Source organism: Saimiri boliviensis, chromosome 8 (assembly GCF_048565385.1).
Source record: "Saimiri boliviensis isolate mSaiBol1 chromosome 8, mSaiBol1.pri, whole genome shotgun sequence".
Lineage (NCBI taxonomy): Eukaryota > Metazoa > Chordata > Mammalia > Primates > Cebidae > Saimiri > Saimiri boliviensis.
The window spans coordinates 75,531,165-75,545,076 of NC_133456.1; the positions used below are offsets into that span (position 1 = coordinate 75,531,165).

Consider the following 13,912-nt stretch of genomic DNA (forward strand, 5'->3'; position numbering starts at 1 on the left):
CGTAGGGGAAAATTTTGTTCTTTCCTATTCTACGTAAGAGGAATACGAGTCTTCAGTGAGGTTAAGTGACTTCCTCAGGGTCTCGCAGTCAGTCGGTGGCAGATCCCGGGTGTACAGTGCCCGCTTGTTAGGACCAAAAGCCAAACGCAGCTGGATTCGCCCCTCGTGGCCAAGCTGGGAAGAGGCATTTAGGGGTCCTTGTGCAGCCTCGTGGCCCCTCCCACTCGGTCCTGGAGCCACACTCCTTGAGGGGAGGCAGGATTCTAGCATCACCCGGTGCCGTCAACAGGAACCCTTAGTCCCAAGCCCGCTCGCTCGTGACCTCCGGGCGGGCGTGTTTGGGGTGCGGTGTGGTCTCTGGGGCGAGGTGGAGCGGGGCGGAGACGGACCCAGTCTTCGCAACTCTATTTGCATACGGAGGCGACTCGCTTCCTTCCCGCCCCTCCGCCGCGCTCTTCTTCCCTCCTTCTCCAGTCCCTTCACTCTGCGTCTTCTATCCCCCGTTCCTTCCCAGCGGACCCCTCCTCCGAGACTCCCTCGTGGGGCTCCCAGCTCCCGGGTGCTCTGCCCTTGCCAAGCGCGTTTTCTGGAGTCACCTGGGGGAGGGGGGTCCTGGGTAGGGCTGGGTTGGGGAGGACGCCTGGGGCACTGCCCCGCGCTAACAAAGGGAGCCGGTACCGACCGACCGGCGTGGGCGTGGAGCGGGCGGAGCAACAGTAGCCTCCGCGGCCGAGAGTGCAGCGTGTGAGTAGGGGGTGCGGTGGGCGGTGCGGCTCGGGCCCTCCCGGGGGAGTGTGATGCAAAGGGGCTGCGGGAGGAGAGCCGAGCCGCGGGGCCGTAGCGCGCCTAGGTCGCAGGGACTCTCTCTCCAGCGCCGCCTCAGCTGCCTTGGCTCCCCGGCTGGCCACTTCTTGGCTGGGGCTCTGTGTATATTTGTCTGGGCCAAGGGGCCACCCTGGCTTCTCTCTGGCTCCGCGAGCCTGCGGATCCACAACAAACCCACGTGCGCACAGCCCCGGGGAACACGGATTTCTCCACCGCACCGTCAGTATTGGGTGGGGTGGGGAGGCTGGTGCGCCTCGCAGAGTCTGGGTTCCTTTAAATCCCGCCTGCCTGCTGGGTTTACGGCTGGAGAAACTGAGGCCCGTGGCAGCGGAGTGGGCACAGGCACCATAACAAACGCACGTGCGCCCTGCCCAGAGACCTGGACACACTGGGAATCCTTAGGAGCTGCCCTGCGGTGCCGGGCCATTGTCTCAGCCTCTGGGGAGGGAGTGGCTCTAGAGGCGCCGCTTGCTGGAGGAGGGCGAGAGAGACATTTAAAAGGTACTGCTCGGGCATCAGACTAAACTGTCAGACTTAAAAAGGGAAATCAAAACAAGAAAGCAGCTACGAAAAGGTTACCCCAGGCTGAGAGTCCGTCCCCGGCCGTGGCGCATTCCTTTGGGTGAAGTGGACAACCCCTCACCTCCACTTCCTGGAGGTCTCTTAGAGATGTGGGTTGGATTAAGGGTCTAACAGTGCCCCTCAAATAAAGATCGTGCTGGACCTACTATTGTCCCCGTGCTGACCTACTGTGGTGATTGCCTTCGTGGTCATATTTTGGGCGCCTCCTCAGCCTGCGGGAAGAAGGGTCAATGTACGCGTCACCCACAGCGGTCCTGCGCTTTGCCTCTGAGGCCCGAGTCCGTGTGCCCAGACACCCCAGATGTCACCAGCCTCTTTTGGCTTGTTAGGCATTTTCACAATCAAGGCCAGCTGAGACCTGGTGTTCTAGCTGGGTACATATAATGTTCAGTTCTGAGTTTATTTGAAAGAAATTCCGAGGTCCGGAAAGAGAGGACTCTTGTTTGTTTTGCTTTCTCTTTGCTTACATATGCTCAGCTCAGCTTTGCAGATGTTACTTAATCAGACACGATCTGCAGCAGGGAGATGGTTTGGGGGTGAATTGGTCTCTGAGGCGTTGGTGTTGGTCAGGTTGTGGGCGCGCAGTGGCGCAGGAACCGAGGCGCTGCGGCCTGAGTGTGTGCCTGCGAGGCAGGTGGGCTGCTGCCTCACCTTGGCTAGCGTAGCTGAAGATTAACCTGTCGGGGGGAGTGGGGGGGAGCTGGAGAGCCTCCAACCCTATTCCACTGTTATTGAAAAGGTCTAGAGAGCATCTAGGGAACCTTCTTATTTTACAGGCAGGAAGCTGATGCCGGAGAGTTCAGCCACCTGTCCAAGTTTAAACCGGGTGAAACGGGCCACAGAGTGTGGGTCTCCCCACTCCCACACTGCATTGCCCGGCAGACGACTAAAGGCAAAACCGGGATTCTGTGGTTGGCTGAAAACGCAATGGCCTTAGGCAGAACAGAGTTAAACAAAGAGAGTAATTCAAATCGAAAGCTGCACCCTTCCATTATCCCTTTCAAGAGTTCTTTATTCTGTTGAGAAAAAAATAGATCTAGTAATTCCTTACTTTCCTTCTAGCCTTTCAAAAGCTTAGTTATTTTTTCTCTCCTGGCTGCCCCTTCCCCTCAAATTGGAATAAGGCCAAGTATGGAGACTGATGTTTTGCTTCTCATCCCTGTGCCAGGAGGCCTTTGTTTGGGCAAAAGCATGGGCTGTTGACATCGGCCCCACTGGGAGTAAAGTGTCTCTTCACAAGCTACTCCTGAGCCACTCATGGAAAAGCATTGTTTTCATTGATTTTATTTATTTATTTATTTTTTTAATGAGAGTCCCATGGAAGTAGCTGCTTATTTTTGTATTTGGCAGAGAAGCAGGAAAACCAAAAAAACACCGAGGAGCCGGGTTTCCCCAAAGTTAACATGTTGTTTTGCACTGTTCCTGTTATCTCCTAGTTACACTTGTTTCTTTTCCTTAGAGTTTCCAGGGTGTTTCACTTTCACGATGATTCTGATAGCAACAGGAGGCAGCGAAATGCCTAGGCAGTTAGGGGCAGGTACCTGGTGAAATCCCCACCTCTAGGCCAAAGACAGTTTCAATCCTGAAAACCAAGCTGCAAGTTAAATCCTCGGACCAGACTGAGAACTCGTCTTCCTGTTTGGCGCGCTTTCCCCTTATTGATCCCTACCTTTCACCTATTTTACATATGCCTACCCTTTTGCCTAATTGGTTTTCTACACTGCCTTGCCCACCCTTAAGTGGTGTCTTCGCTTTAATCTTTTTTTGCATACTCACAAACCGGTCAGCCTGCGCTCTCCATTCTGAGTCCTTAAAGGGCCCCTGATCCAGCCACACTGGGGCACTTTTCCTGTCTTCAACTAGGGGACCAACACCGGATCCCCTCTCTGCTAAAGCTGTTTTCATCACTCAATAAAACTCTTCTCTGCCCTCCTCACCCTTCAATGTTCAGCATATCCTCATTATTCTTTGCTGTGGTACAAGAGCTCGGAATTCAGGTACTCTATAACACAGGTGAGCTGAGGCACACCAGCATGGCCAAGCGAGGCACAGGTGGGGCGTCACTGGCCAGGAGACCAAGAAGAAAAATCCTACGTCAATTCTACTTGGCACTGCAGTAGTTTTCGCACCAAGACACTGACCCTGTAAGGAACTTCAGAAATCATCTGACTGGACCCTTTTACTTCTCAGATGGGAAAACTGAGGCCTAGAGAAGAGAAATTACTTGCCCAATGGTACACAGCAATGCACGGTCTACTTTTAATGCCCCTTTCTGTGTAAAAAGGAAATGGTTGCATCAAGTCAGTTGTGGTTGGTACTCCAGAGAAGAGTCAAAGTTATGGTTGTCATAACAACACCCTTTCAAAGAACCAATTCCTTATGGATTTAAGTGGGTTTGGTTATTAAGCAAAGCCAGGGATCCCAGTGGTAGGTATGGTGAATATCGCAGTTATCTTTGGGGATCAGCTTTCTTTAGTGTTTACTAAATGGTTTACTTTACTCTTGAGCTAGGTTCTTCCATATCTCTCTTATGCTTCCCCATTAGGGGTCTGCTTTGTGTGAAATCATAAGGCAAGAGGCAGTGAGAAGACAGAAGAGAGAGGCTCCTCTTAGCTGTTCATGCTACTTAACCTCTTGGGCTCTGGTTTCCTCCTTTGTACAGTGAGAGTCCTCTCTGTCCAATCTCTGCACAGGCTGTTTCAGTGGAGTGGAAGATACCTAGGCTTTAGAGGCATCTAAATGGGGAGCGGGGTTTTGGGTCATCTTCCTCTCTTGCAGAAGATATGATCTCTTGCAGAAGATATGGTCTTTTTTATGGCTGCATAGTATTCCATGGTGTATACGTACCACATTTTCTTTATCTAGTCTATTGTTGATGAGTATTTAGGTCTTTGCTAAAAGACCTAAATAGGAGGGGTTTGGGTTCATCTTCCTCTCTCCTGTGTTACTTTAAAACCAGCAGGCTGGGCTGGGCACGGTGGCTCACTCAATAATCCCAGCAGTTCAGGAGGCCAAGGTGGGAAGAGTTCAACCTCCTTGAGCTCAGGAGTTTGAGACCAGACTGGGCAACATAGTGAGATCATCTCCCACCACCACCACCATCTCTATGAAAAATAAAAGAACAAAATTAGCCATGCATGGTGGCATGCACCTCTGGTCTGAGCTACTTGGGAGGCTGAGACAGGAGAATTGCTGAAGCCCGGGAGGTGGAGGTTGCAGCGAGCCAAGGTCATGCCACTGCACTCCAGCTTGGGTGACAAGCGAGACCCTGCCTCAAAAACAGAAAACAACAAAAACGACAGAAACAACAACAACAAAAATCCCAGCAGGCTGCCTCTGCATTGTGTAAAGTGTTGGGGGGAAGGTGTGTGAATCTCTGGGGTGTTGGGGGCATTAAGCCACATGACATGTGCTTATGACTGGTCAGACCTCTTGGCAGGTTTGAGTGCTCACCAGATTTGAAAAAACTTTACTTTTTGAACCTTTTATTTTGGGTTCAGGGGTACATGTGCAGGTTTGTTATATAGGTAAACTTGTGTCATGGAGGTTTGGTGTACAGAATATTTAGTCACCCAGGTACTAAACCTAGTACCCAATAATTACTTCCCCTGCTCCCTTTCTTCCTCCTACCCTCCACCCTCAAGAAGGCCCTGGTGTCTGTTGTTCTCCTCTTTACGTCTATGTGTTTTCATTATTTAGCTCCCACTTATAAGTGAGCACATGTGGTATTTGGTTTTCTGCTCCTGCATTAGTTTGTTAAGGATAATGACCTCCAGCTTTACCCATGTTCTTGCAGAAGATATGATCTCTTGCAGAAGATATGATCTTTTTTATGGCTGCATAGTATTTCATGGTGTATATGTACCACATTTTCTTCATCTAGTCTATTGTTGGTGGGCATTTAGGTCTTTGCTGTTGTGAATAGTGCTGCAATGAACATATGCGTGTATGTGTCTTTATGGTAGAACAATTTATATTCCTTTGGGTATTTACCAAGTAATGGGATTGCTGGGTCAATGGTAGTTCCTGTTTTTAGTTTTTTGAGGGATCCCTACACTGCTTTCTACAATAGTTGAACTAATTTACACTCCTGCCAACAGTGTATCCATATTGCGTTTTCTCTGCAACCTTGCCAGCATCTGTTACTTTTTGACTTTTTAATAATATCTGTTCTGACTGGTGTGAGACCAGCTTCAGAGTGGTGGAGAGTGACAGTGGGAGAATGTCCCCACAGGGTAAGCGTGTGTGCTCAGGTTAGAAGACCTCACCTGTCACAAAGAGGCCTGCCAGACTATCAAGGGAGGCTTTGAATAGTTGTGAAGTTTGTGTCACTCTGAGGTGACCAGAACTTGTTAAAAAAAAAATTAATAGAACCAGAACCTTCAAACAGAAGTGAGTAAAATCTCACGTCACTGTATTTGTGTATTCTGTATTTATTGACAAACAGGTGGTGGGGTGGAGGGTGTCGTGTGCTTAGCCTGGGATTACAAAGAGCATGGAGACCCATTCGCTGCCCGAGGGATGCCCAGCTGAGCTCCACCACCCTTGTTGAAAATACTTTTGGCTCTCCCTTAGAAATTGCCCTCAGGAGCCTGAGAAAATTGATCTAACTTATCTCAGAATTGACCTCTGGGGTCCCCTTCTCTTCATGAATAAAGGCAGGAGCAGGTGGTAAATGACAGAGGGGAAGAGGGAAGAATTCAGAGAAAATCTGGCTCTCCATAAATATGGGACATGGTTGCATTAAAAAAATACAGGAATAATTCATTAGTGAAATTCATAGTAATTGTTCTGGACCATTAGAGTCCTGAGAATTTGGACAGGGAGTTAATTGTTCAGATATAGTATCAGTGACTTGTTTCGTAAGAACTGAATTAGAGGCAAATGAGTATTTTCTTGCTTGTCTGCAGAAAACTACGAAGGCATTCTGACTCCTATGGATGTACTTCTGAATAGGCTTATATCTAATAGTAACATTGGTACAGTTTCACCATATTAAAATACTGAGATGATTTTCTAAGTAATTATTATACTAGAAAGGTCAGGTTAGCCCTCAAAATCACTGTAGTGAATTAAATTTTATTTATTGTTCTGATTATAAAAATAAAGCTAGGGCAGGGCACAGTGGCTCATACCTGTAATCCCAGCACTTTGGGATTACAGGCAGGTGGATCACCTGAGGTCAGGAGATCGAGACCACCCTGGCCAACATGGTGAAACCCCATCTCTACTAAAAATACAAAAATTAGCTGGGTGTGGTGGTGCATGCCTGTAATCTCAGCTACTCTGGAGGCTGAGGCAGGAGAATCACTTGAACCCGGGAGGCAAAGGTTGCGGTGAGCCAAGGTCGCATCACTGCATTCCAGCCTGGGTGACAGAGCAACACTCAGTCTTAAAAAAAAAGAAGGAAAAAATTCTTGACCAATCAGGATAATTTGGAAAGTACTGTGCAAAAAAGCACAGAGAAACAGAAAAAAAAATCCGCTATCCAAAGACAACCCCTCTTAACAGTTGGCAATTTTTCTTCTTTTTTTTTTTTAAATGGATTTATTTTTTGTAAATGGTTGAGAGCATACTGTATGCACGGTTATGTCTCTTGCCTTCTTGCTTAACCTTCCCATATATACATTTCATGGTTAACATTGCATTAAAGCTGTTCTCTTTCATTCGTCACCCATATCAGCTGTTCGGTATCCCCAAGGTCACATGGGCCCCTGGGATCTGATCATTTCAGTGAGGGTCTGTAAAGGAAGGAGCCTCCAACTGCCCCTGCCTTTCCCACCCTTGCCTCAAGTGTTCAGCCGTTAGCCACCGGTTCTTTTGAAGCCTGCAGGTACTAGCAGTACAGTGGAGGGAGAGGAGCCCTGCATGGAGCTGTAAGTTCTAGTCTGCCCTTGTGACCTTCAAAAACTTCACTTTAATACCCAGTCTTCAATGTCTGCATGGGTTAAATGAGCAACTACAGGATCATTTATTAATTTATTCACCACATAGTTGAGTGCCCACTCTAAACCAAAGACAAATAGGAAGAGCTTAGTTTTTTAGAAGATCATAGTTCAAAGGAGGAGGCGGGGGTAATGAGAGATTAGTGCAGGGTGCTGTGTGACCATGAGGAGGGCGTCACCAATGACAGAAGCAGTGGGAAAGACTTCCTGTATGAGGCCACACTGGACAGCCAACCACATCTAACTTTCAATTATTGTAATTGATACTGTGATTAGAATATTTGTTAAGAGCCAGGGCCTCTTTATACTTTAAAAGGTATGACCATTTTTTAAACTTCACAGATTGAGTTCGATTATCTATAAAATCTTAAAGTATCTATAAAGTCTTAAATAAGCCAAATATATATTGTGGGAATGGGAAAAATTAATAGCACAAGCAATTCGGGATTTGCATTCTTGCTCATTATGTATCACCTATATAGACTTGGACAAGCTACTTCAGCTTACTAAACTTCAATTTCCTTCTCTGTAAAATGGGGTAACAGACCTTATTCCATAGGTCGATTATGAGCATTAGATGAAATCATAGGTAAAAGGCTCAGTACAGTGCCAGGTATATGGCACTCAGTTAAGCAATGTTGTTATAATCGGGGTTTTCACAAGCCACACACTTTCACTCCTGATATTTTTTCTTACCATGATAGCAGGCCATTGTTTGGCTTTCTGTGCTGAGGGAAGCAGAAAGTTAATTAAAATGGAAACCCCCACCAAGTGACAAGTTGAGAGAGAAATGATCACGCACATGATATATCAAAAAAAAGTATTTTTTATTATGGAAAATTTGAAATGTACAAAAGTACAAAGAAGAGTGTAAGGAACCCTGTATCATGTCACCTAGCTTCAACTGTTAACGGAACTTATGTTTAATTGTAACGCCATCCTCAACCCCAGATTACACGGAAGCACATCCCAGACATCTTATCAGCTAAGCCACAGATATTTCAGTCACATGATGCATATTTGAAGCATTGAGTTGTGCTGGCTAGGAGCCTGTCTCTGCTGTCATGGTCATGGGACTGTGTGTGTGTGTGTGTGTGTGTGTGTGTGTGTGTGTGTGTGTCTGTGTGTCTGTGTGTATCAGTTGAGGGGGGTAGATTGGGAGTTAGGGAAGAGACAGAGAGTCAACCTAGGAACTTCTTTTTTTTTGAGACCTGGTCTCACACTGTCACTCAGCCTGGAATGCGGTGGTGGGATGATCATGACTCACTGCAGTCTCTGACCTCTGCACAAGCCATTCTCCTGCCTCAGCCTCCTGAGCAGCTGGGACTATGAGCATGCACCACCACACCCAGTTAATTTTATTTGTTGTAGAGATGGGTGTCTCTCCATGTTGCCCAGACTTGAATTCCTGGGCTCCAGTGATCCTCATACCTTGGCCTCCCAAAGAGCTGGGATTACAGACATGAGCCACTATGCCTGGCCTCCAACCTGGGCATGTCTTAAGCTTTACTGCTCAAGTAAGGAGGCCTTGCAGTGTCCCAGAGAGACAGGGTGGAAGGAGCACTGAATTCAGAGTCAGTAAACCTGATTTCAAATAAGGGCCCTGCCCTTTAATGGTTGTGTTTTTAGAAAGTGACTTTTGAATTTCTTGGAGCATGCTTGTAAACATTTTGTGAGTGTTAAATGAGGTAATCCATGTGACAGTTCAAGTGGCTCAATATGAGTTGGACCTAAATCGGCCTTGAGCCCAGCCTTCCTTTCCAGAGAGGTAGAGTTTCCATAGGCAGCTAAGGCCCCTGACTGCCACCTGCAGCCTCACCAGAATGCATTCAGGGAGCGTTGCCACTGGTCTCATGCTGAAGATGTGGTGGCGTGTCAGATGAGCACATGACTCATAGAGCACCCGATGCCTGCAGATCCCCATCCCCTCTCTTAGTTAGCCCCTTCCCTCTGCTTTATGGATGAAGGCAGAGTGGGGGGTGGCTAGAGAAGGTCCCAGGCCTTGGTAGCAGCAGGCTCTCTCTCACACTCCTTCTATAAGAAGACAGGTTTTCCTTTCCACCTCTGACTTTGACTATTCTTGGTCTCCTTTAACTTGGTGTTACATCCAAGTAAAAATTTTTGACTCAAATAAAATAGGAAAGTCGATCTGATTTAGTAATCAAGTCAAAGTCCTCTCCTGAATCCACTGGGACACCCATTATGTGAAGAGCTGAACTGTGACTTGGGGTCTCTGGCTGTTGCTGCCTAGCCGTGTGACCCTGAACAAATGCATGCACCCTGGGTATGCCACCTCAGAGGATCAACCCTCAGCCCTGTGCAGCTCCTTCCAGCTCCGAGATTACCCAATGGAAGATGCACGTAAGACTGGGAGGCTTCTTCCCATAAATAATAAATGAAATGGTTTTTTATCTAGAATATTCAAACAGGGTAAAATATTAATCCCCTCAGCTTACGCCATTCCTCCCTCATTCTACTTCTCTTTGCAGTGACGACTGTTTGCAGTTTGATGTCAATTCTTCCAGCCCCTTTTGTGCACATTTATATATGTATTCATGGTTATATGCAAATACATTTTTAAAACTCAGTAGATGGATTATAATCAAACTTGTGGAACACATTCGGTTTGTACAAGTTTGGTCTGGGGTCCAAATGTAGTCCATGGTGGCCTTGAATGCGGCCCAACACAAATTCATAAACTTTCTTAAAACATTATGAGATTTTTTTTCTTTTTTTTTAAAATCTCATCAGCTGTCATTAGTGTTAGTGTATTTTATGTGTGGCCCAGGACAATTCTTCTTTGGCCTAGGGAAGCCAAAAGATTGGACACTCCTGGCATTACACTGGCCCATTTACAAACTTGCCTTGTTCATTTCACTGTATGTATTCGATGTCTTCCCATATCAGTGTTTTTTTTTCTATAGCTGCATTGCATTCTATATTTTGAATGTGTTTTCCTTACCAGTCTTCTGTTGATGGACATTTATGTATTCCCATAAAAATATATTTCGAAGTGTTTTTAGACCCCAAACATATGGGAAGATGATTGTAAATGTCAGTGGGTTAAATGAAGCTAGTCCATCAAGTCTTGGAAAGGGTGGTGGCAGAGTGGGCACAGTAATGCTGAGACCTGCATTCTGGAAAGCTGAATTGAAGGGCTCTCAGAAAGCTACCAGGAGGCTGTTTGCATGGAAGGTTATTTTTGGAGGTAGCCTGCCTGGTTTGGTGTCCTCAGCTGCAAGTGCAGAAAGCTGAGCTGCGTCATCACCTTCTCCTCCCCCTCCCACCATCCCTGAGCCTTCCAAGTTTGCTTCTGTTCTCAGGGTCAGGATTGGGACCTCGTGGGAGAACTGGCACTTAAGTGATAGGGAGGAAGGAGAGAGAAGTGAAGAAAATGCGTGTTCGATCTCAGGCTCTGGAGGGGGAATTGTGACAGTTATACTGTACTTTGGTTGTTCAAACCTATTTGGGGTGTTCTGCTTCCCTGGGTCCTCTCCAGAGAGTGATGAAATGATGCAACACCCAGAAATTGGCTACTCAGAAGACAGTGGCTTAGGACAGCATCTCGGAGGTGGAATAAATGTGGAAACTAGGGCTTTCTAGTCTGCAGGAGATAAAAATAAGAGGCATCCTTTTCATGTGGAAGAAATCATACTTCATTAGAGTCACACTGAGTGGCTGCTGCAGAGGACAGAAGCAATATAGGGGTGGGTGAGGAGGGGACAGAGTTGCAGGAAGACAAATAAACAAGAACTGACTTGACAGAGCTGCCCAACAATGGAACAAGCTATGCTACAAGGAAACCACCGCCCTGTTATAAAGTGATCCAAGCAAAAGTTACAAATAAACTTGTTTGCCATCAGAGGATTTCTGCATTGCAGAGGGTTGGCCTAAATGCCCATTTAGGCCCCCTCCAGCTTTCTGTGACTATGAGGCAAGAAGCAGAAAGGTGCCAACTAGAACTGAAGGGGTGGGACAAATCATAGACAATGTAATGAAGCAGTTTTCACTTGTTCTGAAAAGGTGGAATAAGATGGAAGCCATCAAAGGAGGCTTAAGCATTGTTTCCCTTGGATATTGGCAACCCTCTCCCTGTTCTGTCCTTGGCTCCAGCTCCCTTTGACCTTATATTCGTAAATTATTTCCACAGGAATAAATACATCACATACACTTTAGATGACCAGGAAATCTGGCAACTGGAAAAGAACTACATGTCCCAGGAGGATGACTGAATTTTTTTCATTACAGTCTTTGTAAATCTGCATCCATTTTGATGGAGTCTTCCTTAGCACAGTGCTGAGCTTCCAGCTTTAACTTTAGGAAGGTTGTAGCCTTTACAACCTCTCGAAGGTCCTCTGTGCTGGAATTGAGGGCACTCACCATGTTTAAGAGTGACCCCTTTCTTTCTTGCAAGTAAGGAAGAATGTTCTGACTTGCCTCAGCCAAGGTTGGTGAAGGAAATACGGCAAAATTTACCATCTTCTGGGCTTTTGCTGTGTGCCTGGCCCTCATCAGGCATGATGTGTGTTCTCTCAACCAATCATCATAGCCAGATCTGCTGTCTCAGTATCATTAGCTCCATTGTGCAAATAAGAAAACCAAGCTTCAGAAAGGGTTAGAAACTCATATAAAGTTTCACTGATGCTGAATGGTGCAGCTGGGATTGGGTGCAGTACAGATTTTTCCACTGCTAATAATTCCCAGTCCTCTGGGTCTGAGAAATGGTTAGGCCTTTTGGTTCACTGGGGACTTTGCTGAGTAATTTCTCCTTACAGAGTCTTTCTACTGTTTTTCTAAGATCATATTAAAGCGCTCATGAGATAGTCCTGTGTGATTAGCATGCCTTTTGGATTCAGCATACGTTTGCTCCTCCTCCTTTTTATAAGAGTTATTTGGGTCAAGCCTGGTTTGTACTTTTTAAAATTTTTTTGCTTGCCCTGTGATACCTATCTGTACTCATTATCTAGGTAAGACTGGGAAGAAACACACTATGAGTGAGCATGGCCATAGATTGATAGGCACCACTACTTGGCTACCTTGATTTTTTTTTTTCTTTAAGAGACAGGGTCTCACTATGTTGCCCAGGCTGGAGTGCAGTGGCTTTTCACATGCTCTATCCCACTACTGATCAGCACGGGAGTTTTTTTTTTTTTTTTTTTTTTGAGACAGAGTTTCACTCTTGTTACCCAGGCTGGAGTGCAATGGCGCGATCTCGGCTCACCGCAACCTCTGCCTCCTGGGTTCAGGCAATTCTCCTGCCTCAGCCTCCTGAGTAGCTGAGATTGCAGGCACGCGCCATCATGCCCAGCTAATGTTTTGTATTTTTAGTAGAGACGGGATTTCACCATGTTGACCAGGATGGTCTTGATCTCTTGACCTCATGATCCACCTGCCTTGGCCTCCAAAGTGCTTGGATTATAGGCATGAGCCACCGCGCCCGGCCCCTGGTAGCTACCTTGAATTAAGCTTGTAAATGGAACTCAGTATTAGCATTGTTAATGGCTTATCTTATAGTTGTGCTTCAAGGTTCTTAAACAATTTGTTCTTTTGTAGAGTTTATTCAACAATTCAACATTAATTTGTTCATAAAATATTTGTTGCATGTCTTATATGCTCAGCATTGGGAATACCTATCTATAGATATGCACACATATGTATTCAGTTTAAGTAGCAGAGCCATGGAGATTCGTGGCAGACAAATCACCTGTATCACCCTCTTCCTCTTTTCCCATAGTCCTTGCTTGGTTCTTCCGTTCAACAAACATTGAGTGCCTGCTGCAGGCCACACGTAATGCTCATTTTATTTTTTTTTATTTTTAAAATTTTTAAAAATGTATTTATTTATTTATAAGACAGAGTCTTGCTAGAGTGCAATGGCATGATCTCAGCTCACTGCAACTTCCACCTCCTGGGTTCAAGCAATTCTCCTGCCTCAGCCTCCTGAGTAGCTGGGATTACAGGTGTGTGCCACCACGCCCAGCTAATTTTTGTATTTTTAGTAGAGACGGGGTTTCACCATGTTGACCAGGATGGTCTTGATCTCTTGACCTCGTGATCCACCCGCCTTGGCCTCCCAAAGTGCTGGGATTACAGGCTTGAGCCACTGTGCCCAGCCTCAGCACGGGAGTTTTGACCTGCCGGTTCACCCCTCCTGAGGCAACCTGGTGGTCCCCCACTCTCGGGATGTCACCATATTGATGCTGAACTTAGTGTGGACACCCAATCGGCATAGCACACTACAGCCTAGAACTCCTGGGCTCAAGCGATTCTCCAGCCTCAGCCTCCTGAGTAGCTGGGACTACAGGCATGCACCCCGCGCCTGGTGGCTACCTTGTCTTGAACTCCTGACCTCAGGTGATCTGTCCGCCTTGGCCTCCAAAGTGCTTGGATTATAGGTGTGAGCCACCTCGCCCTGCCCCTGGTGGCTACCTTGAATTAAGCTTGTAAATGGAACTCAGTATTAGCATTGTTAATGGCTTATCTTATAGTTGTGCTTCAAGGTTCTTAAACAATTTCTTCTTTTGTAGAGTTTATTCAACAATTCAACATTAATTTGTTCA

The 13,912-nt window shown here is 46.4% G+C and overlaps 1 protein-coding gene across 1 annotated transcript in view; it reads left to right on the forward strand.

Moving 5' to 3' along the window:
* The first annotated feature begins 429 nt into the window (after nucleotides 1-429).
* The window catches only part of ST6GAL1 (ST6 beta-galactoside alpha-2,6-sialyltransferase 1), a 162,634-nt gene continuing 149,151 nt past the window's right edge, over nucleotides 430-13,912 (forward strand). The window contains exon 1 of the mRNA XM_010337701.3: nucleotides 430-744. The gene's annotated coding sequence lies outside the window, so the exon portion shown is untranslated. The remainder of the gene's footprint in view (nucleotides 745-13,912) is intronic.